Source organism: Myripristis murdjan, chromosome 13 (assembly GCF_902150065.1).
Source record: "Myripristis murdjan chromosome 13, fMyrMur1.1, whole genome shotgun sequence".
Taxonomy (NCBI): domain Eukaryota; kingdom Metazoa; phylum Chordata; class Actinopteri; order Holocentriformes; family Holocentridae; genus Myripristis; species Myripristis murdjan.
In genome coordinates this window covers 11,310,752-11,334,676 of record NC_043992.1, presented here as the reverse complement: position 1 = coordinate 11,334,676, position 23,925 = coordinate 11,310,752, and the positions used below count along the sequence as shown (strand labels likewise).

Sequence of the window (23,925 nt, the reverse complement as noted above, 5' to 3'; positions counted from 1 at the left end):
AGGCAGAAACCCTCAGAGAGGCTCTAATAATCTGTCCACCAGAATCCAACAACATTTAGTTGTTTTGAGGTGAAGGGACGACTGGAAACTGTCGCTCTCTTTCCCTTACTAATAATATTACTGTCATTGTTTTGTTATTCTTCTCTCCACTTCCCTCCTATCAGAAGCTGAGGCGGATAAAGGAAAACTGGAATTCCAAAACTAAAATTATGTAAATAAAAAAAGCAAAAAACAAAACAAAACAAACAAACAAAAAAAAAAAACCTCTGATCACAAAACCACTCCAGGAATGCACTGAATACCATAACTGATGCTGATGATATATATGTCTATATGCGTCAGAGGATCTACGATGGATTCTGCCTTTAAATATGATATGGAGTATACTATCAGTCAGCACAGTGTGTGCTTAAACTGCTAGCATGGAGCCTTGGTGTATTCCTTCGAGTCCTTGAAATGATAATACAGGAGGTAGAAATTTGCATAATACATTTTTATTAGCATAAATTGCTTTTGTGTAAAACAGCACAAACACATTCATTTGCTCTGTTTTGCTTCACAAAGTCGAATAGCCTTCTAGCATCTCAGCATTGGAGCCACATTGAGACGACACTATGATGAAACAAAGATGCCGTTTGTGCTGGATGTCAGGGTGTGTGTGTGTGTGTGTGAGAGAGAGAGAGAGAGAGAGAGTGTGTGAGAGAGAGTGTGTGTCTGCTTGCAATCACACACTACAGCAATACAGCCTATTGTGTGCCCTGGTGATGTCCTGTTTGTCAGACAATTGTGTGTGTATATGTGTGTGTGTGTGTGTGTGTGTGAGTGGAGGGGCAGTCGAAACTTGTTTCCTGCATGGCTCAGGGGGTTCAGGGGGGTTGACATGTCCCTCTCATGTTCATCGGCCCTGGTCTTAGATGCTGTAAGAGAGAGAGACACACACAGATTTACAGCCAGGTATCTGCATCAGTGGACCACACACACACACACACACACACACACACACACACACACACAGGGATACACCCTTTGAAGTGTCCTGCTCGAGCGATGCAGAATGACACTGATTTTTAGCTACTTAAAGCCACTCTGGATCTAAATCTAAATGTCGGCTTGCATTTTAATTTCCTCCTACTGAAAAACAAAACAAAACAAAACAAAACAAAACAAAAAAACAAACAAAAAAAAAAAACAACCATCACATGAAAACCGGTAAGCTGATTTGTTTGGTGGAAAAACATTGGTGACACATAAAACTGCATGCCTCCCATAGATATTTACAGTGTTAGTCCAGTATTTATGTAATTACCACGATCAGCACTGATTATCATAACAATTGAGGCGTTCACACTCCTCTGATGAAAAGCCATATTCTGTGGGCCCTTTTTGTTTTCAGATGAGAGACATTTTTATTGCATCACAGTCACAGACAATGGCGATACACAGCACTCCAGATGACGCAGGCTCACAACCGCCAGCGTGTTGATTGATGGGAAAATCAAAGAAGACTTATTGTCGAGTGTATCGGTGTTTTATTGATGTGCTCTTCCTTCCCAGTGTGTGTGTGTGTGTGTGTGTGTGTGGTCGGCAGCGGAGGGGCTGTTGCATCAGGGCTTGGCAGGTCGGCAGAAACAAAACGACTACAAAGGGTTTAGTCTCCTCGGGAGAGAGTCAAGGTTTCAAGGTGTAAAAATACCTCCAAAGATGCAATATAAAACTTGTCACATGGCATGCATGTTTATGAAAAAAAAAAATAATAATAATAAAAAAAGCTGACAGCACACTCAGAGCTTCTGCTAATAATAATAAGCGTGGCTCTTGAATGAATAGGCCATCATGTGAAATGACAGCAGCGAGGCTTTATTTAGACGCTCGTCCAACACGGAGCTGTTGTTATTCAGCTGTAAAGAGACTCTTCAGCTTAATACCAAGCTTTGACTCAATGCCACACTGTGCACCTACTGGCCTTTTCTCACATCTTTTGCTGCACTTTTCACAAACTGCAGGAAACGGGGAATCACTCAATGGGGAAATCGATTCAAATTTTCAGAAAACATCCATAACATTCATTTATTCATCTGCTTGTGAGCCAATGATCTCATGTAAATTGTGTAATTTTGATTTTGGTTACAACACAAAAATAACAATAAATTGTCCTTTGTTCAATGCATGTAAAGTAATTAGTGATGTATAAATAAACTAATGGTATTTTTTATGTTACTGACTTACTGAATTGTTCACTGGAGAAAAAAAAATGAATGACAATTTTCCACTAACAAAATAGCATCTCTAAGCTGAACAGTGTATCATCAAGTATGTCACTTGTAGCTGTTATATACAGTAACATTACATTACATAAGTGGATAACAAAATTCACAAATCAGCAGTGATTATCATGGGAAACTTTATTGGGATATCATTTTCAAACATTTTCACATGTCAAAAAAAGGACACAAACACAAATCAGCAGTTATGAAAAGGGGCATGCAAGCAGCATTAAAAAACAACAACAACAAAAAAAAAACAAAGAGGAAGAAAAGGAGGAATCTGATCAATAAAGCAAAGTCACAGAGAAGCAAAGTGCATCAATTCAATAAGTGCTTTAAAAGACGATGTTGGGTTTGCTGGTGTAAGCTCCTTGGGCAGGTCAGCAGAGGTCATGCAGCCATGAATATCACAATGTCACGCTAAAACAGAAACTCATTATCCGTTTTATCCAGTAAATCCTTCATATTAAGGAAGAAATAAGCACTGTAGCTTTGCCTAAATTTGTTCTGCCAGAGCAGCTTCATTTTCCATGTTAGATATGATGAGCATTGTATCATGAACCCAGTAACCCACACTGCAAGCTGAGCAGACCCTGACATCCCAGAGCCACACAGCACAGAGAGCACGCTTTGATTAGCACTGGATCAAAAATGTTATTAAAAAAAATCTCTATCTATCTATCTATCTATCTATCTATCTATCTATCTATCTATCTATCTATCTATCTATCTATCTATCTATATGTGTGTATGTACATCTATCTATATAGCTATATATATCTATTTATCTGTCTATCTATCTTCTTATCTATCCATCTATCTATCTATATCTATATATCTTTATATATCTATATATATATAAAAATATGCTCAGAAAAAATAGTCCTTGTCTGCCAGATTGCTTAAAAATAGTAATCTGGCAGATTCAAATTCTAATTTTGTATTTCACAAAGATTCAGATGATATTAGCTACGTGAGAGACTTATAATAATAAAAATAGACAAAGACTTTGAAAAGAAGCGATAGAAAGCAGCAGAAAAATATATAGGGCATATGCAGTATAGGTATATGGATATATAAGCAGGGTATGTGTGTAAATTAATTGTCTCCAGTGTAAAAAACAAAATGTTACTAAAAATCAAAACATACGCAGCTCCTGAGTGAAAAGCCCATCATCATAAACTGGACTGGCAACACTATGCTTTAAAAAATGTGCCACTTCAGTTACAAGAAATGACAAAGAAAGACAGAAAGAAAGAAAAAAAAAAGCAACTTGAAACCCCCAAATCAAATCTCTGTGTCCAGATGGACATACAATAGCTGATTGCGTTTGCACAACTTTGATTGTATCAAGGCTGTTGAGGCAGAGAACGATCAGAAATGCTGAGTGGGGCCAGCGTGCTCGTGGCAGAGAGAGGCAGCTCGCTCCTTCAAACTCCCAAACCACGCTTTCTACAGTTTTGGTTGACGTGGCAGTAAAGTGTTAAAATGTTGATTCATGCGGGGATTTCCAGCCTCTCTTTCAGTCCGACCTGACCCGGAGCGGGACGACACCGACACCGAGGCCTGCAGGGCCACAAGGAGCTGTCTCTGCCTCGCCCCTTAGTCATCCATACATGGGCTTTTGACTGAATTATGTGCTGTAAATAAAGACAAAGTGGACAGTTTTAGAGAGGAGGCATATGCAAGTACATGCATGTATGTGTGTGTATGTGTGTGAGTGTGTGTGTGTGTGTGTGTGACTGTTGACACGCTGTTGGTGACATTAGTCTCTCTCAGATTAATGAGGTTAGTGTGTAGTCTGGTTAATCTGCTAGTGTGATGTGGCTACGTATAATCCCCAAGCTCCTTTAAACTGGCCTTAGACAGAGAGTCAGTGAGGACACACACACACACACACACACACACACACACACACGCACGCAAGCACACACCCATTCACTCACGTGCAGACAAATCATGCTGAAAACGTTACATGTCCATCAGCCCAGCCGGTGTATTTAATACCGCACAGGCTGCAGACAAAACAGCATACAGTTTGGCAGCGGCTCCTCTGCACACATGGACTGAATGCATTTGAAACACTGGACAAGAAAACAATAAAAGAACTGGATCTGCCCCAAATCCTGAAACGATGAAAGTCAGCCAAGCTACAAAACTGAGAAGCGCTGAGAAGCAACTATTTCAACTATGTGACATGTAAATATGCCCCAGGTGTGCAACGCCAAGCAAAACCAAACATTTCAAATGACCTCCGGGTTCATTTTCAAAGGCTTACACAGCGTTAGGTGGTGGGCATCCACCAGCGCACGAGGGCCCACGTGGAGCCGCGACGCCATCTTGTTTTACCGACAGACTGAAAGAGACCGCACTGGACCCCTCTGCAGTGGGAAGAGCCACAAAAGCAACGCACGAACACACACTGTCACGCACGGCGGCAGACTACAAGGGCACGCGCGCACACACTGACCATCTCCTCAGCCTACAGTGTGATTATTGATGAGTCTGAGTGTGTTTCTGCAGCCTGCAGCCTCATCGAGGCTGTGTGTTACAGGGAGTGGCAGGAGAAACTGCAGAACGGTGACTGTAAACTCAACACCGCATGTCGGAGAGGAACTGCCGCTGCCGTCACAAAGAACCTTCTAGGCTGATCACCGACCGCCTGTCACTTTTCCCGTTTCGCTGCCTCGTTTCGGTTTCATCGGATGCCTGTTACAGCACCAAGTCAATCAATCGCCGCTGCGATCAATAATTCAACTCGAACTTTCGTTTTGATCGGAAAAGCTTGATTTTCTCCAACAGTTTTTGCGTGGCAGAATGTTTGGGCGTAACCCTGCAGCACCCACAAGCAATGCCGCTGTCGGCCCCCCACCCCCACCTAACATCCCCTCCACACACACCTGAATAATCCCACAGCAAATGGACTCGCTTTTGTTCATGCCTACACTGCTACTGCATGCCCTCCACACCTCCCTCGGTCCGCCTTAAGAAAGCTTCGGACCACTTTAAGAGGGCTCACGTCCACCTTAAATGAGGCATCACCCAGCACTTGTCGCCTGTCTGTCTGCCACATCCTCCTCCTCCCTATGTGCCGCTTATATTCCTGCCCTCCCTCCCTCTCTCTCTCTGTCTGTCTTCGTGCTGGTGTGTCGGCTGGTATTGGGGTTTGAGTCGACTGATACCAGGAGAGCCAATATTTCATCAAATTTAACAACTTTGACGCCAACAAGGTTACCAATATTCAGCGTTTCCTGCCGTTTTATTCTTGGTTGGCTGGAAAAACCGGAGAAACAGGATTTAGTTCGTCATGTGACACTAAAACTCTCCACTGAAAGCCAGCCTACAGAAATTCATCGTTAGCATTAGCAACTTGGTCCTCCTGAAGGCAGACTCCGAACCGTTGCATTGCACATTTTGCAGAAGGAAAGAAGATGCTGAGTGAAATCCTCCCTCGCCCCCACCAGAATGAGAGACAGAAACTCTCCACTGAAATCCCAGAGAGCTAGAATAACACTTTCATGCACTGTAGCATCCATCCATTCAAAATGTTGCATCAGAGTCACGTCAGGTTAAAGGCTCGCCACGGCCAAGCGCTGTAGCCCTGATCAATTTTTCAATAAATATGTTATCAGTCTAACTGCATCGTATTCAGAGGTGAACCACACTGACTTGTTGTTATCTGACTTTTCTAATAAAAGCCAAGCATCGGCGTGATTTTTCACCACAGTGACATGTCGGTCTAACCCTCGCTGGCATATATGCCCACCAGACTGTCTCCCTGTCTGTCTCTCTGTCTGTCTGTCTGTCTTCCTCCATGCCTGTCTCCCTGCCCCAGCCATGGGGACAGAGTGTACAGACAGTGTGCAGAGCAGCCGAACAATGGAGAGAAAGCCTGTAACCCCTCCATCCTCGCCGGCTAGACACCAGCTCGCTCCAGGTTACTGTTTGTTCACCGAGCTGAACAAATAAAAACGGATTGTCACAAAGAGAGAAAAAGAGAAAGAAAATGAGAGAGGGGGATTGTAGGCAGAAAATGAGAGACAGGGCTCACCAAGGCATTACATAAGGAAACTGCCAAAGCAGCAGATTAGCAGCACTGAGGGGTTCAAGCTGAAATCCATATTAGTTCATTAACCACGAGACAAAACCATCCTCAGGAATCCACACAATGAGAGGTCGTGCTACTTAAGACAGAGTGAGACGGCCCTGGAAACACAACAACCGCACAGCCGACACACCATATCTACTGCATCTGCTGTCAGTGTAACGGGGAAAATGCATAAAAGTAGCTGTTAAATCTGCTTTGTGTACAATCTGTCATGGTGGATATGTCACAGAGCAGCAGCAGCATTAGGTAGCTATTAGCAGTGCGGTGATTATTTATTGCTTAACATGGATGAGGCTTCATTGTCACCGCGATTTTCTGAGACCCACCGGGACCGAGTGACGTGGGCCGTCGTCTCGGTTGAACATGCACACACACACACACACACACACACACACACACACACACAAACATGCAGTCCTCTGTCGGAAAAGCTCAAGTAAGTCATGATGAAGCACATTCTAGCATGACGCATCCTGAAGCGAACCAAGAAACGAGACGTCCTCAAAACATTCCCTGCGGTTTCGATGGACGCCGTTTCTTCCAGGCTTCCCCTTTGGACGGACGAAGCCCCTCGCAGTCGGGCCGTCCACGACCGGCAGCAGAGCAAAGCTAAAGTCTAGCATGCAGCAAAGGAGAGGCATTTCCTCTTGGAGATTCAAAAGCCCGTGGAATTCAGCATCCATCTATTTGAAGGAACTATCTATAATGATGGATGATCACTGATATTCATGCTAGGGCCCCGTAAGACATCAGCTACGCTTTGATGAACCCAACTCAAATATCAATGAATCATCCTGTGAGAGAGGGAGGAATGGCCCGGGCGGCACGTGGATTTCAGGAAGGCCCTCCTCGCTGGACTTTGTGAGGGAGGAAGGTTAAGCCAGGCCTCAGACGAGTGCAAGCTATAAATTTTCGTCTGAAACAGAGAGAAATGAACTTCAGACAGGAACCGATCCCAGGGGTGAGACGTGTGCCCTCCAAAGCTGCCACATGCTAATGTGCTACCACAGCCACCCGCCACCCGAACTGCGATTCAAATCCAGCAAGTGGGATCCCTGTTACGACGTTAGCCACATGTGCAGCCATTTTGGTTGCAGCTACACACCAGAATGCACGGGGTGCCACGACGGACACTCACAGCTACTTTGCATAGTAATTGCGAACAGTGGGGGACGTCTTCTTTGATCCGAGCGGCGCGGCGTTCCTTTGACCGAGTGTACGCCCGCTGCAACCTTTACAGCTGTGTGTGTGTGTGTGTGTGCACGGGTGAGTGAGGTTTTACACTGTTGAGGGTTCGATGAGGTCAAACACAAACGTACAGAGCTGTCATGGTCACGCTCTCCACAGTACTTTGTGCTGCTCTCAAGGTGTGCAGGTACATGGACACACAGCCAGGGCTGCTGCAGAAATAAAGCATCCGGCACAGTCAGGGACTCTGACAGAAGCTCCGTCATCACGTAGCATCTGGTGGTGCACAGGCCCACGAAGAGGCTAACCCTATCACTGCAGCATTAGCATCAGCTAGGATTGGCCACTCATGCGGCCCACTTGTTTAGCTGCTCCTTTATTGGCACCAGCAACAATACCCATTAGTTTTATGCAGCTAGTGGCTGGGAACGACAATTGGCAGTGGCGCTGTGATTCCGGTTCGAGCCGGATGTGCAAGCATCAATCGAAACTGTGCCGATATCTTAACCAATGGTGGAAAAGCCTCTGAAACAACTCATAGACCATGGGTCAATAAAGCTCCCCAAAAATACAACTGTATTCATGTGTTCTGGTCAAAATAGTGCACTAGAGTCAAATCAGGTTAAGGGATAAGAACATAATCTAACTGGATTATATCCGTCATATCAGAAGTGAACACTGACACTGACGGGGTGGTATCGGCGCTTTAACAAAAGGCCTGGTCTACCAGTGAGCTGATGTGCTGGTCTGAGCCTGGCCTCGGTGGCCCACGCTGTACGTCGGCTCTCAGGCATCACAGCTCAGTATATTCTCCTCTTCCTGTCATACATCCAATCCAATCCATCAGCAGCACCCTCCTCCTCCCCCGTTCGCCCGCCACCCTGAAGGCGCCTCAGCTGATTCCGCCTTTCCTTTTTGTGTCACATGACCCTCAAACGCACATTCCTGCCGCCCCCACCACCCCCCACCCCCCACCCTTTCCTATCTCCCCCAAACTGACCCTGTAACCACTGTTGGATATTTCATCGTATGGCGTGGCTTGCGATGCAGCAGTGGGGGGGGGGGTGTAAGAGGAAGACCAGAGGATGCCTAACGATACAGTTAGGCGTGAGCCAAACTCCAAACTCGTGATGCTGTGAGAGCCGGGTGAACACCTCAGTCCACTGCGCCACCGACTCAGCCCCCCTCCCAGCAACCCCCCCCCCCCACACCCCTCATCCCTCACCCCCCCCCCCTCGTCTGATCGCCATTGTTGGAGGCAGGACGTGCGGTAGATAGGGACGGCCGTGCATCCCTCTCAGCTCCCGAGAGCCTAACCCGTGGACATGAGAGCACAACGTCACAAGTTAGGGTCTCAGGGACGGGGAGAGACGCGTCCTCAAAAATCGACTACGCCTCTACCTCTTTACCTCTTCGCCAAGATCCTCTCGCCCCTGTCTGTCTCTTTGTGTTTGCGGCTGGCGATGACCGCGAATGCATTTCCCGTCCGTTGATCGCGAAGCAAGAGACCCTTAAAGGCTCAGTGGCGTCTGAGCATCACTGACACTCGCACACAGAGCAAGCGACGCCTGTTACAGATGGTATCCACATCAAACACACACACACACACACACACACACACATGAACACACACGCAGGCTCCACTCCCAAATTACACGTATTAATTGCGCCCTCTCCTTGCAACCTTCACTGGCGTCCTATGTGTTAGTGAACATACAACAAGTGCAAGCCTCAACCAGACACAACATTGGCCAGCCTCCCCCCTCTCTCTCCCTCTCTCTCTCGCCCTCTCTCTCTCTCTCTCTGTCTCTCTCTTTCTCCCTTGCCCCCTCCCCCACCCCGGCTGAACAATACAGCACTTTGAAAAATGCCTCCTGCCATCAGGTATACAGCCTTCTGCTGTACAGTGTGTGCTTGTTAGCCGCTAAAGGTCTCCCATTACCTCGGTAAAATCAAAATCGTCCGATGATTAGTCATTATTGCTACAGGCACACAGAGACAAAAGCCCGCGTGGGTGCATTACAGCAACGATTACTGCATCGAAATTTGAATCTGTGACCCGCACAGCGTCAAACAAGCCTCCCAAACACAATGTGGAAACGCAGCCTCGCATGTCGGTGGTGCTGTCATGTGAGTCCGGCGCTGTAAATAAAAAAGAGAAATCACGCACTGCATGCTACATCAGAGCGGTGTGCACATCCCCGTTTAAGCATGTGTCCGAATCCTCCGGAGAGGCTGCACACAGAAAGACAAGCCCGATAACACGAGTCTACGGCTCCTTGATGCTACCATGGTGGTCTAAAGGTTAGGAAACAGATGGGGAACTAAGAGGGAACAGAGAGAGGAAGAGCATTCGTTCATATCGACTCACCCCCCACCCCCCGGGTTTGATCCCGGACCAGGATGCCCATGTTCGTTGTTCTTCTAGCTCGCTCGCCTGCTCGTGGGGGGAGAAAACAGAGAGAGACAGAGAGACAGAGAAAGAAAGAAAAAGAAAGAGAAAGCTCAGATTTAAACTTACAGCAACGCCAACAAGATTCCAGTAATGAGCAGAAGGATTTTTTTTTTTTTTTTTTTTTTTTTTTTTTTTTTTGGTTACAATGGGGTTCAAAAATATCACAAGGAAGAGGCTGACCGGCGGTCCGTCCAGCGAGACGCCCCCCCCCCCCGAGTCCAGCGACGAGCCGGGCCAACGGACGAAAGAGAGCGACGGATGGAAACGAGAAAAGCGAGGCATGAGGATGGGTGGTAGGACTGAGCCGGAATGAACCATGTGCACTCTCTCCCCCTCTCTCTCTCTCTCTCTCTCTCTCTCTCTCCCTCTCCCTCTTTCTCTCTCTCTCTCTCTCTCTGTCTCACACACACACAGCAAGAGTGAGCAGTCTGAGAGGGGGGTGAGGGAGGGGGGGTACGGCGAGACGATTCCTTTTCCCAGAAAACGAAACGCTGAAAGGAAGTGATAATTAAAGGATGGATTGAGCAGGTAAACGGAGAGAGCGAGCAAGTGAGAGAGAGAGAGAGAGAGAGAGAGAGAGAGAGAGAGAGAGAGAGAAAATAAAGAGCGAGCATCGAATGAACAGAAGCGGTGCTTGCAGCCAGGGCCACAGTGCCAGTGAGGCATACCAGTCTGCTGCCTCACTGAAGAGAGAAAAAGGAGGGGGGGCACACACACACACACACACACACACACACACACACACACACACACACACACATTTGCCTTTCCTTGCTCCCCAGCCTCTACTTACTTCATATCCAAACCTACAGGTCCAGGGCAGGTTGGAGGGAAAAAAAAAAAAAACACAACGAGCCGACACACACACACACACACACACACACACACACGCAAACACACACACTCACACACACACACACACAAACCCCAAATCCAGAGTTAAAGGACAAAATGAATGAGTTCACGCCTGCTGATCTGTTGTCTTGCTTCGCTTTCTTTCCCCCTTTTGCTCTTTCCCTCACATTGTTTTCTGTCTCTCTCTTTCTCTCTCTCGTTCTCCGTCTTTCTCTCAATCACATGCAGAGTTGGAAAGGAGGGAAGACAGGAAAAAACCATCGAGCTCCAGCCCCCCCCCCCCCCTCCACCCCACACACACACACACACACACACACACACACACACACACCCTGTTCATTCTCTACCGCTCTCTCTTCCGTAGAGAGCGAGTGGTGAGAGTGCGAGAGAGTAATCTCTCTTTCCCTCTTTGACTCTCTCTTTCTCTCTCTCTCTCTCTCTTTCTCTTTGTGCATCCGTGTTGATCGGCAGGAGGAAGAAGAAGAAAAAAAGAAGAAATTCAAAAAGAAAAAAAAGGAGAAGGGGAGAAATATCATCCATTAATTTGCCTCACAGCTGTAATCGCTTACAGCCAGAGGCCCACTTTTCCTCTGTATCAGCCGAGAGAGAGAGAGAGAGGGAGAGAGAGAGGAGGGAGGGGGGAGAGGGGGAGGTATAGGAGGTAGAGAGAGAGAGAGAGAGAGAGAGAGAAAGTAGTCCTCCTTTCGCTGCTTTTTCCACCTTGCCGTCGATGTTTCATCTCGATCCGTTTTCCCCCAATTGAGCAAATCCTCTGTTTTCTTCTGCACGCGCGAAAAATCCACTTTTCCAATATTGCACTGTCTCTCCCTCTCTCTGTCTGTCTCTCTTTCTCTTTCTCTCTGTCTGTCTGGCTGTCTGTCTTTCGGTCTTTCTTTCTTTCCCTCTCTCTCTCTCTCTCTCTCTCTCTCTCTCTCTCTCACTCGCCGCCTCACACATGCCCGACATCATTAACATTATCCTTCAAAAAGAGAACGAGGGAGCGAGAGAGAGAGACAGAATGAGGAGAGAGACAGAGAGAGAGTAGAGAGGAGCGAGAGAGCCGAGAGAGGACGAGAGATGGAGAGCGAGGAGACGGAGAGAGGAGAGAGAAGGGGCCATAGAACATTGCTACATGATGTGCTTTGGCTTATAGAGGCTACATTTAATCTCCCCTGGCCTCCCCAGGCTTTGGTATGGAGAGAGAGGAGAGAAGAGAGTGAGCGAGAGAGAGAGAGAGGAGGGAGGGAGGGGGGAAGGAGAGAAAGAGGAGAGATGATGGGGGGAGGGACAGATGGAGCAGAGAAGGAGAGTGACGACGTACAACGTACTGTAGGCTCAAATCAGCGACGGGCCCGTAGAGACTAGAGGGGGAAAAAAAATCCCCTAGACCACACTGCCCTCTTGCTTTTCTTCTACTCTCTCTCTCTCTCTCTCTCTCTTTCTCTCGCTCTCTCTCTCGCTCTCCCTCCCTCTCCGACTGATCGACCGACTGTGTCTGCCCCCAACTAATCTCCAATCCTCTTTGACTGCTGTCTGGCAGACGGCGTATTGTGCTGTTTCTATCTCTATACAGCTCCAGTTGCCAGAGAAATCCATGCATCTGGATCTACAACTCACTACACCCCCCTGCCCCCCCTCCACACACACACACACACACACACACACACACCACCTCCAGCTGAAAAACACTGACGCTACCACTTTCAAAATTTCCCTCTCGGCACCCACAACACGCACTCGTGTGCTTTACACACATGCACACATGTCCATGCGCACTCCCTCACACACACACACACACACACACACACACACTCAGTGTGCAGCTATCCTCATTTATCACCTGCTTTGTGTCCAGATACAGCCAGTCTTCAGCGAGGCGCTAATATTAGACTGCTTTGACAGTGCCGGCAGGCGCCGAGCACCCACAGCAAGCAGACAAAGACTCGCACATGCACACACACGCACACACACACACACACACACACACACACACACACACATGAACATACGTAGCTTTGAAAATTGAAAACTATGCATGTATGCAGAACACACATTTGCCAGCAGGGATTAGTTGGCTATACAACAGATCCTTTTCAGCGCAGTCATTTTGACGTGAAATAGCAGGTAAACACAGGTGTTACTAATGACATTAAGGAAGGAGCTGAGCCTCTTCACAGAGCCGCGTCCAGCTGCTGTGCATTCGGGTTCCCTCCTTGGGAAAGGCTCTGCTAAACTTAAATGGAATGCAACCTTAATTAACGTCATTAGTTTTTGGCTGCTATTTCATGTCAACATGGCGGCCGTGATAAAGGTGAGAGAAGCAATAAGCAAATATCCATTCGATTAGTTTTTGTGCAAAAAGCAATAAAACAAGCGGCAGCCACGTGACAAACGATATACATTGCACTCGGCTAAATGACAATTCACTGCCATTGATTTACTGGTTCCATTTCAGTCTCTGTAAGTATTCCTTATCTGCTGGTAATGGCCAGGAATCAGGCTGACTAGCCAAGTAGTACATCAAGCGAGACCCAGATCTGTCACACTAACCCACGCATCGAAGAAAACAGCAGCAGGATTGCAAATAAGCACAGCACCAGGCCCTGGATAGTAAGGTACACAAACACACACACACACACACACACACACACACACTGCAGATGTACTGTGTACACCAAGCAGGGCAAATGCGAGAGAGTCGTGTGTGTGTGTGTGCGTGTGTATGTGAGAGGCAGCGCTCCTGTTGGCCCGCGTGATTGATTGACACCTGTCACATCTGACTGACGGGCCGAGAGGGACGATCGTCTGGCGGCGCAGGGAGTCCGCAGGGAGTATCGCTATGGCAACGCGGACCAAGGAGAGGAAGGTTCAGGAGGAAGATGGCTCTATTATGAGAGGGTTAGACTGACATATGGGGCCGATGTTAGCCTTTTATTCAACACCAACTGAGGTCCAGGCAGCTTCATCCACCTCTGAGATGAGGAACGTGATGACTAATTACATATTTATTACATAATTGATCAATATTCCACTGGTGTATTGTGGGAAGAGCTTAACCTGAACTGATTCTGATTTTGAACAGATTCCAATATGCATGTTTCATAACAACAACAACAACAACGATACTACTACTACTGCGACTACTACTACGACTAATAATAAGAAGAAGAAGAAGAAGAAGGAGAAGAATGATGTTTTAAGGATATAATTATAATCCTAAAATATATTTTATAATATTTTTGATGTTTCATGGTCTAAATGCAGATTTTAAGAGATTAAACTTGTGGGAGACACTGAATACTGCATTAAATGAAATTAATAGATCTTAAAAATCAGCTATCACCAGTTTCAGTCCAAAAAATATCAATATCAGCATCAGCACAAATGCTGCCTCACAGGTTTGGTTCAGAGAGAAGGGAGAGCAGGGGAAACCCGGTAAATAAAAATGTAATCATATCACTTTAGAAAAGTAGGCCATAATTTCGGATTAGCATGAGCGAATGCTGAGTTGTTGTTTTTTTTTTTTTTTTTCCAGCTTTAAAAGCTGTGAAACGTGGCCTTGCTGCAAATCATTCCTCAGTGGAAGAAAGGCATCACGCAGAGAAAAATATAGAGCAAAAAACTATATGTATATATATGTAATAAACACAAATATATATATATGAACAAAATCAACTCTTGAAAGAATGACGTGCAGCCTGCAGATAGTAGACACACACACACACACACACACGGAGGGAGTGCAGCAGAAACCGGATTGAGAGGAAAAAGAAGGGAAAAGAAGGAGAGAAGAGGGAGGGAAAAGACAGGCGAGCGTGAAACCCCACAAAACCTCTGGACCCTCTCACTTTCTGCTCTGGTTTGGATTAATGCATCAAGGCTGAGAATACTCAACTCCACACACACACACTCACAAACATGCACGCACACACACACACACACACACACACACACACACACAAAACCCCTGCAAACATACATCTCAGTTTATATCCAGGTCATATTCATGCATCCTACTAAAAAGTGGTTTCATGTTTTCCATCCATTTGCCAAGTCACCAAATCTCAACTTCCCACTGCTTGGACACTTCGCAGAGTTCGCCAACAGGGGGCAGTCTTTTGCTCTGCTACCTTTTTACCTCTGCTGTGCTGTGCACGGCCTGGCGGACGGGGAGCGGGACGGCTCGCAGGCCTCGCTGGATGCCATGTGAAGGCCATCACACCGTGTGGCTGCACCGCATGGCTCTGAGAAGCTGCAAATCCACCAAGAGGCAGGTCGGCCTCACCCCTACGTCTCTGGCAGGAGCTTCATGCCAAAACACTGCTTTAAGGGCCTGGGAATCCACATAAATTTCCTATAATGGAGTGTGTAGAAAGAATGGAGGGGGATCCTTGCTAGGAGTGAAATGTCAGCTGGGAAGATGAGAGAAAATGGGGAGGGAAGTGTGATTTCATTCAAAAGTGTGACATGAACGCAGGAAATAAATACCACCGTGAGTCATGCAGAAAATGAAACAAAGGTTTGAAAAGTCAACCTGAAGCCATCCTCTCTTTTTTGCAAGCCTGAACACATCCTATGTGCCAGCGTGTCCTACTGTAGTCGGTACAGTAATTGTGCCAGTGCATTTTCAGTAGATTTACTATTCCTCCCTGGTTGTCACAATATTTCGTATGTCAAATATTTTGATGGCGTTCGCCGCTGAGCAGCCTTTGTCTGCCTATTGGAAATATTTTGACAATAATTGTGCATGGTGACAACTGAATTTACTGCACTCCACTTCTTAACGGATTGGGCATGTTGTCTGAGGCTTACACTCAAATCTCAAACGCAAACTCTTCCCTTTTGTGTCTGCTATCCTTTACACCGTCCGTGTCTGTCATCGTGTTTTTAAAGCCCGCGAAGCGACGGCGACGCTCGTATCCCTCCGCGCAATCGTCGGCACTAATGAGGTTATCGCCGAGCAACTCCAAATAATAAAAAGTGCCACAGAAGAATGAAAATTAACTGAGTGGAGAGTGATGTTTCAAGCAGCGATCTGACACACCGCTCGGTTAAAAGCTCCCTCATGTCAGTTCTATCAGTTTCTGCAAAGATGTGCCGAGGCTCATAACGCTTCTAATCTCTACCTGGCTGGTGGAGATGTCCCACTCCTCCTGACTTAAAAGGAAGCAAGGCAGAAAACACTGTACTGCTGACAACTGACACACACACACACACACACACACATACAGAGAGAGTCAGAAAAAGCTAGAGTTGTCGACCTCTGATATTTATTTTACAATTGATCAATACTGCAAAGATTGCCTAGAGGACAACCCTTAAATTGAATTGATCAGATTCCACACAAATATGTATGCAATGAATTATGTTTTATTATTATCACTATTATTTTTTTACATTCGTTTCAGTGGAGGCTTGTAATATCTCAAACGTTTCAGAGGTTTTTCCTTCCTGACAGAAATAAAATTCTGGAGAAAAAATGAATCTTTGTAAAAATAAATAATAATAATAAAAAAAAACACATTTTGGCACCAAAATAGTCACGGCTAAAGCTCCAAATATCAGCTATGAGCAGCTTGAGTCCAAAAAGTGATCGGTATCAGCCTGCGACAACTCATTCAGCCTGCACACACACTCAGACACAGACACACACACACACACACAAGGGTCAAACACAGGCGCTTCACAGATCAAAGGTACAGGCCAGCGCTCTTTCACTGCTCGTAATAAAATCAGATCTGGACTGTTATCACACAGTGTATCTGGTTTAGCAGGTTGCTTGCTTTTTTGTAGTATTTATTTATTTTTTTTATTTATTTTTTTTTTTTTTACTCAAAATAACACTGAATTGGATTGATCCAGCTGTGCAGGCCGGTGGAGGCGAGGCAGCGCCATGCGTACCTCAGGGAAAGCTAGGAGGTTGTACAGTTATCTCCCGGGGTGTAATTCTCAACTATACAACCTACTACCTCAGCCTGGGAGCAAGCAGTCCTGGATATTAGGCACATTCACGGGTCAGGGGGTTTATAATAAAAGGGGTAGGGAGTGCGGAGGTAAGTTGAGACATATTTGAACCATAAACCACTCACGGTGGAAAAAAAATATATATATATTTTCCGTTAAAGAAAGGCTACAGACGTCGATGTGACCCTGATGCACTTTGTTTTGTGATGAGGCAGGAGTTCCCCATGCCAAAGGAATTTTGAACATTTTCGAGAGCTGCCCTGTTGGTGCAGCTAAGCAACTCAAGTATCTTAGATACAGTCACTATGCACACAGAGGATAAACACGGCTTTCTCCAGGGCTTCTCCAAGGTTTTCATGTCACCGACCCCCAAATAGACACGCATTAAAGGCTACCCCCCCATCCCTTTTTTTTTTTTTTTTTTTTTTATCCCTTTACCCCACCTCCTGCTATTTTATCTTTGATCAAATTTTGTCCCACAGAGGGTTTTGTAGTTGTTGATTTCGCCCTGAACTGTATAAATGGCTCCGGTCTACGCTGGGGGAAGCTGGAGTGGTGAGAGTGAAACCCAGGATTACACCAGTCTTTTTTTTTTTTTTCTTTTTTTTTCAAACTGGGATAATTTCGACAGTATTAACACTAGCCTGGACGAGCTGCCATCAACCGATGACTGATTTTTACAATGATTTCACTTCTCCTCGATCCACTTTTTCTGCGCAAATAAGTGCTGTAAGGTTTTAAATTCACACAAGGAAACAGCAGCGATAATTATAATTTGATTTATTCCTTTCAAAAGCTCTATTAGAGACTCAAAATCCAATGTCTTTTCTGGTACAGTGAAATTAAAACATTTTGACAGGGGGACCCCTGTATCCCCAAGAAGGACCCCCGGGTGTCCCCAGACCGCACTTTGAGAGCCCCTGGGTGTTATCAGGCATGTGGAAAGGGAGGATTCAGAGGTTGAATGTGAAGTCGTAACTACTCGAAGACGGGGAAATCCTCCTTGGTGATGCCTCTTTGCTTCATCAGAACCTGACCCTGGTGTGTGCATGTGTGTGTGTGTGTGTGTGTGCATGTGTGTGTTTGTGTGCATGTGTGTGTGTGTGTGTGTTTGAGAGGCAGGTATAGCTGATGAGGTCGGTAGAAGTTGCTGAGGGGGTCCTGCTGTGTTTGTTGATGCTGCTCGGGCTGTTTGAGCTGCACAGACGCAGACCTGTAGATACAAGCTTGTGGTGTCAGTTAACACAAGTTCGGATCTACGGGTTTGGGGCTGCGAGCGGACGTCTTCCTCCGTTCATCAGCGCCAACAGACTGTGTAAACACACTTTGTCAACCAGCAAACCACTGGTATGAGAAAAAAAAAAAAAAACAAATCTGTGTGTGTGTGTGTGTCTGTGTGTGCAGCAGTCCTGAGTTTCCCCACTACTCTTGGATTTAAAAGACATGAGGAAAGTCAGGCTTTATCTGTTTGAAGCGTAATGCATTTACAATAAATATTTTTAAATAAAAAAACCTGATAAAAAAATTTAATTCTGTTAATCTGCACAGGATTCAGCGCTTCATATATAATTTTGCATGGGGGGAAAAAAAAGATCAGTGCTACTATTCACAGTGTTGCCCTGTACATTTCAAAGTATTACAGCAGATTATAAGTCCTTACCATTGAGCCGTTCATAACTCCAGCTGTGTACAAAATATAACTGCAACAAGAGGTAATTTTCTAGAATCATGCTGCTCATGCTGCTGACGTTAGATTTCGGCACATAATTTTGTCAACACCGGCTCCTGCCCTATTCGAGCATCACACGTCTTTGCAAAAAGTTTTCCTGAGACTCTGTGGAATCCAGCAAGTGCACCAGTGCCCCCCACCACCACCTCTCCACCCCCCCGATCCCCGACTGCAGCACGTCATTCCTAACTACTGAACTTTATATCGCCCTGCGCGTTATTCTCATGCCAACACTTTCATTATCCTGAGTTTCCCTGCGAGGAGAGAGTCATTTCGGTGAGTGATAGGCGGAAAAATTCAAGTGGCATTTTAAAAGGCATGTGGCCGCGCTCAAATGGGACACAAGTAATGTAAAATACTGCAAACAAATTGCAGAAAATTGCCCCCGTAAAATATGGCATAGGAGTTTGCTTTCATCGAGTACCTGTGGACGTTAAACGGCACTCTGTGATGACAGAAATATAATAAAAATGTCCCAGCATAATTGTCAGAATGGCAGGCGTAGTCTGTATTTTCTCCAAATAATTAGAAAATCACATGATATTACTTATTTTTTGTTTTATGATATATTAAAGCCAGCTGTGTCACCTGTGCTCTTTGAATCCTATTAAAACAGAACCAAACATTTCAGGTTTGAATTTTGAAATATTTCCATTAAAAAAACGGCAGTAATAATAATAATAATAATAATAATAATAAGTAGTAGTAGTAGTAGTAGTAGTGGTGGTGGTGGTGGTAGTAGTAGCAGTAGTTGTAGTTGTATTGTTATTATGCGTATTGTTATTATTATTATAGTGAATAACTGCAAAAGAGAGGACAGAAGGGAAGAAAATATTGTAATGTTATACTTATTATGGTATTTACAAATTGTTCAACTTGAGTTTCACAGGATTATTTTCTTGAAATCGTCGAGGGAATTAAGTCGTTTGACACGTTTTAAAGGAACTCTTTACATTTGACAGTGTTTTGCCTCATCAGCCTCCACACATGACACAATTTAAAATGTCACAAAAATAAATCTGGGCAGTGTTTGGAGCAAATTTATACCGTACGTTCGCAGCAAAAAAAAAAAAAAAGTGATTAATAAATAAAATAAAACTTGTCAGACTCAGAGGAGAGGGGAAAAAACTCTTAGTGGTCCAATTTCAACTTTCAGAGTCCATCTAAAGTTCGTTTTCTCCTTCTCCTTTCCCTCCGGTTGAATTTAAATGAGACATCTGACTTTGAAGCTGTTGCCAAGTTGCTTAAAGTATGTCAGTGGGTCTTTGCCAGAGAGCTGAAAGACACCTTGAGATCAGCCGAACAAAGAGGTCAGCGGGGTCCAGAGCACCCTGCCAACCAACGCCGCCACCACTGGACCTGTGTGTGTGTGTGTGTGTGTGTGTGTGTGTGTGTGTGTGTGTGTGTGTGTGTGTGTGTGTGTGCGAGCACGGGCAACTCTCTCCTTTCAGAACGCACCGACAAAGTTGAGCCTCAGACTGTGTGTAACACCAACCAAAGGCCACCACCAGCAGCATTGTTCGGAGCTAAATAGCCCCAGCGGCCAAACCCAGCGGCGCTACCCACCCTGCCTTCTGAAATCTACCCAGCAACAAGACCGAAGAGCGACGGTGGAGGGGTGGGGGGGTGGAGAGGGTGGATGGGGGGGCAGCAGAGGTGAAGAAGTGAGAGGTGAGGAAGTGGCATGTCGTTAGCACTTCATAATATCGAGCAGTGTAAACAGATAGCCCAGCCAGCCAACAGGTTCAGTTGAGGCCCCCTTTCACTAATATACAGTAAACATCACAGGAAGGAAATCGCACTGTGGGGGGGAAACAGCGTATAGCCACAGTGGTGAATATTAAGAGCCAGAAAGCCAAAGACAAAAACAAACCAAAAAAATGAATAAAATAAAATAAAATAAAAGAAGAAGAAGAAGAAGAAGCAGCTTGGAGCAGATTGGTAATGTAATGACTTACCGATTGTCTTTTTTTTCTTTCTTTTTTTTTTTTTTTTTTTTTTTTTGGTTTTCCGAATGTTTCTCTTTCTACTCTGGAGGCCCTACGGTGCTTGGCAGAAGGTATAGGCAGTCATGTCCACTGTGGCCCACCAAAAAATACAACACAAACATGCAACTACAGTAACAAAACCACCGAAAAAGAGCTCAGGGGAGAACGAAGGGGGGGAGGAAGAGTGAGACAAAAGAAAAAGCAAAAGGGAAGAGGGAAGAGGGGGAGAGAAAGGCAAACTGGGGAGAAGGAGGGGAAAAAAGTCAACGATAACAGAAAAATAGACAGGTTTTTTTGGTGTTTTTACAATTTCGGTTTACCGCGCGCTAATACAAGTATAAATAAGAGCGAGGTAATCTTTCAGCCAGTAAAACCTCTGTATCCTACGAACTGCTTCCCTGCATAACGACCAAATGACAAGCAACATCTGTTTGTAAAACAGCCAAGATCCCAGTCTTTAAAAAAGAAAAAAAAAGAAAAGAAAAAAGAACAGAAAAATTGGCTTCGTTTTTCTCTCTTTTTCAGGCTCGAACTGCAAACTCTGCCTCTCTCTGTTTCACTCCCTCACTCGCTCAGCTGAATAAGGTGAAATAGAAGAGAGAGAGGAGAGTGTGGAAATTCAGCGAAGGGAAAACGCAGCCATGAGGCGTCCTCCTGTCACCCCTGAACCTCTCCCCTTCCCTTCTTCTCCCTGATTTTTTTTCCACTCCTCCCTGCAAACTTCTTCCTCTCCTTCCTCCTCTCCTTCTTCCTCTTCTCCTTGCTCTTCTTCTCCCCAACGAAAGAGGGACAGTCCAGGTATAGCTACTACTCACTCAGTCCTTCTCTTCGCAAAACGCCCCACTACTCTGACACACACACACTCACACACACACATAAACACTTGGACACACACACACACACACACACACACACTTGTGTCCTCGTCTCCCAGAGCGTCCCACGATCCTCACACAAACACACAGCCAGAAGCAGACTGACTGGCTCGCACGTACACACTCATGGATGCACTAACAAAGTGGATATACAGAACTACACACACACACACACACACACTTCTTGGAAAGCTTCCCTGCACCAAAAACAAATACCAATCTTTAGTTAGCCTCAGCTGCGAATAGAAAAGAAGGAGTCATTTAGGGACTTGGCTATGGTTTACCAAGGCACAGATACAGACCATTTCTCCATATGCCTGCCTTTCACAGCTCAGGAGCAGCTCCAGATTTTACAGTATCATAATACTGCTAAAACGCTCTCTGTTACTGATATCATTTGATAACATCCAACTCCAGTAACAGGACCGTGAGAATGGCCGACATAGAGCTAACCGGTTAAACTTGTTTATCATGTCTCTATTTTTTTTATTTATCTATATTTCGCACACTCCAAAAGTCTGCTGACTAACAGGTGGGGTCATTTATTTTGTTTTTCTTTATTTCTTCCATTTTTGGTGATTAGTACATATTTGCTGTTGCATTGTGGGACAGCAGCGGGGATCGATGCAGTGCCGTAAGTGAGGTGTAACGCACAAAAAAAGCAAAAGCAATTATATTCAATTAAAGCTGCACCGGGGAAGATTTCTTGGAAATCACAAAGCAGGGCTGCAACAGAGAGGAGCGTCCCGTCCTCACTAATTGAGACGTTGTAGTTTTCTCTGTTTGCCCAAATTAAATTCTGTGTAATTACCTCTCTTTCCACATGAAATGACAAAATGACAAATAAAAACTTAAAGCACCACACCCAGTGATTTTGAATGTGTGGCCTATTTACTACAATTTATCCACATTTGATGTTGAAAAAAAAAAAAATTGCAAATCATGCAGAGGTACAAAAGATTTCACAACATGTAATCATCCCTCCATTTTCAAATGTGAATTTTTGGTTGGAGCAGCCGCCTTATAATGCTCTGCCTCTGCAGCAAACAAAGCCATCGCCATTCATAAACCACAGAGCTGATAATTGGCTGCGTAAGGCAAACGTTTCCCCTGGGACTATTTTTCCTGGCGGAGGGAGCGTTTCACTCTGCCCAATTTCAAGTCATCAAACCCAACAGTGCTTCTGCTTTTAGGAAAACTAATGTGGACGACTTTATTACAGCGATGGCGTGAGGAAAGTTTGAAGTCTCTGAAATTTCATTTTCATATCGTAGTGGAATGAACAGAAACCAATGGCTGGAGAAAAGTGAGGAAAAATATATCTAAGTTCTAAAATATGATTGCTTGCTTTGGTAAAATATTAACAGAAATGTGAAGTATATAGATTTTCTAGATATTAGGCAAAATCACTGGTATGGACCTCTAATCACAATCTCCAATATTTGCTCCTAAACATAAGTGGGTGAGCGCTCACTGATTGTTAGGGTTAGGGTTCGTGATAAATGTTAGATCTGTCTTCTCTCTTTTGGTCTCGGCAGTGGAAAATATGACCCAGCGCAGCTTTAAAGACAGTTCAGACAGAAATATAGTCTAATGAAAAATGAACAAAGTTTGTATGTCCACATAATACACAGTGAATTAGCTTGTGCTGCTCCAAAATAACTACTACATTTCTGCTATAACTCCTAGATTTCTCAAAATAACTAAACAGGTCAGGAACTGTTTTCTAAAAGCTCCAAAAAGGGCAAGAATTGATCATAAAATTACTCCAAACAGCATAGCCTTAATGCTCTGAAGCCAAATGACTGTATTTGGAGTCTAAAAGTCTAATACTTACCTTACTGAAAACAGATAATTATCATCACCAGCAAACAGATGCTGCCTTCAGACATACTGTAATTACAGATAAAGCACGCCTGATGATCCAATAAAGTGCTAAATAAAACTTGAAATTCCAAATTTACAAGATGCTGCAGGATACAAAGACGTGACATTTTCGCTCTTTGTTTAACTTTCAGGTTTCACGAACGTACAACAACTTTTACCTAATAACTCTATTAAAAATGTTAATTACATAACAGATTCCGCCATTGCAGTGCAAACAGCTTGGTACCCTTTGATGACTTAAATAGCCACTCAAAATAAATTTGCTTTACATTCTGTTATTTCTGACTCAATCAATGTGTGACTATAAAACTCAGAGCTCCAAACTGAGAGGGGGACCACCACAGCTTTCGAGATAATGAGGTACAGTAGACGTTGGACTTTTGGACACATTGCATTTGTTTGGCTACCAAAGCGTTGGATTGTGCTGCGGGAGCTGTTGTTCCTGGCAGCTTGGGTTGTTTTGGAGAAGGCTGATATGGAGCGGCGCTAGCTAACTCCCTCAGCATCACACTGACATCCAATCTTCACCAGCGTTTACACTGACCTGAGGGTGAGTCGGCTTTTGAGCGAATTCTCCTTCTGGGGTGAACTCTTCCTTTGAAAACAAGACAG

The 23,925-nt window shown here is 45.0% G+C and overlaps 2 long non-coding RNA genes across 2 annotated transcripts in view; both read right to left on the bottom strand.

Moving 5' to 3' along the window:
• Nucleotides 1–512: 512 nt before the first annotated feature.
• LOC115370667 (uncharacterized) overlaps nucleotides 513–23,925 on the bottom strand; it is a 114,166-nt gene continuing 90,753 nt past the window's right edge. Inside the window, exon 4 of the long non-coding RNA XR_003929269.1 lies at nucleotides 513–917. This is a non-coding gene — a long non-coding RNA (uncharacterized LOC115370667). The remainder of the gene's footprint in view (nucleotides 918–23,925) is intronic.
• On the bottom strand, nucleotides 3,090–11,129 carry LOC115370666 (uncharacterized). Its single transcript, XR_003929268.1, has 3 exons — nucleotides 10,196–11,129; nucleotides 9,932–9,997; nucleotides 3,090–3,904 (listed from the first exon to the last, which is right to left on the bottom strand). It is a non-coding gene; the product is annotated as an uncharacterized LOC115370666 (long non-coding RNA).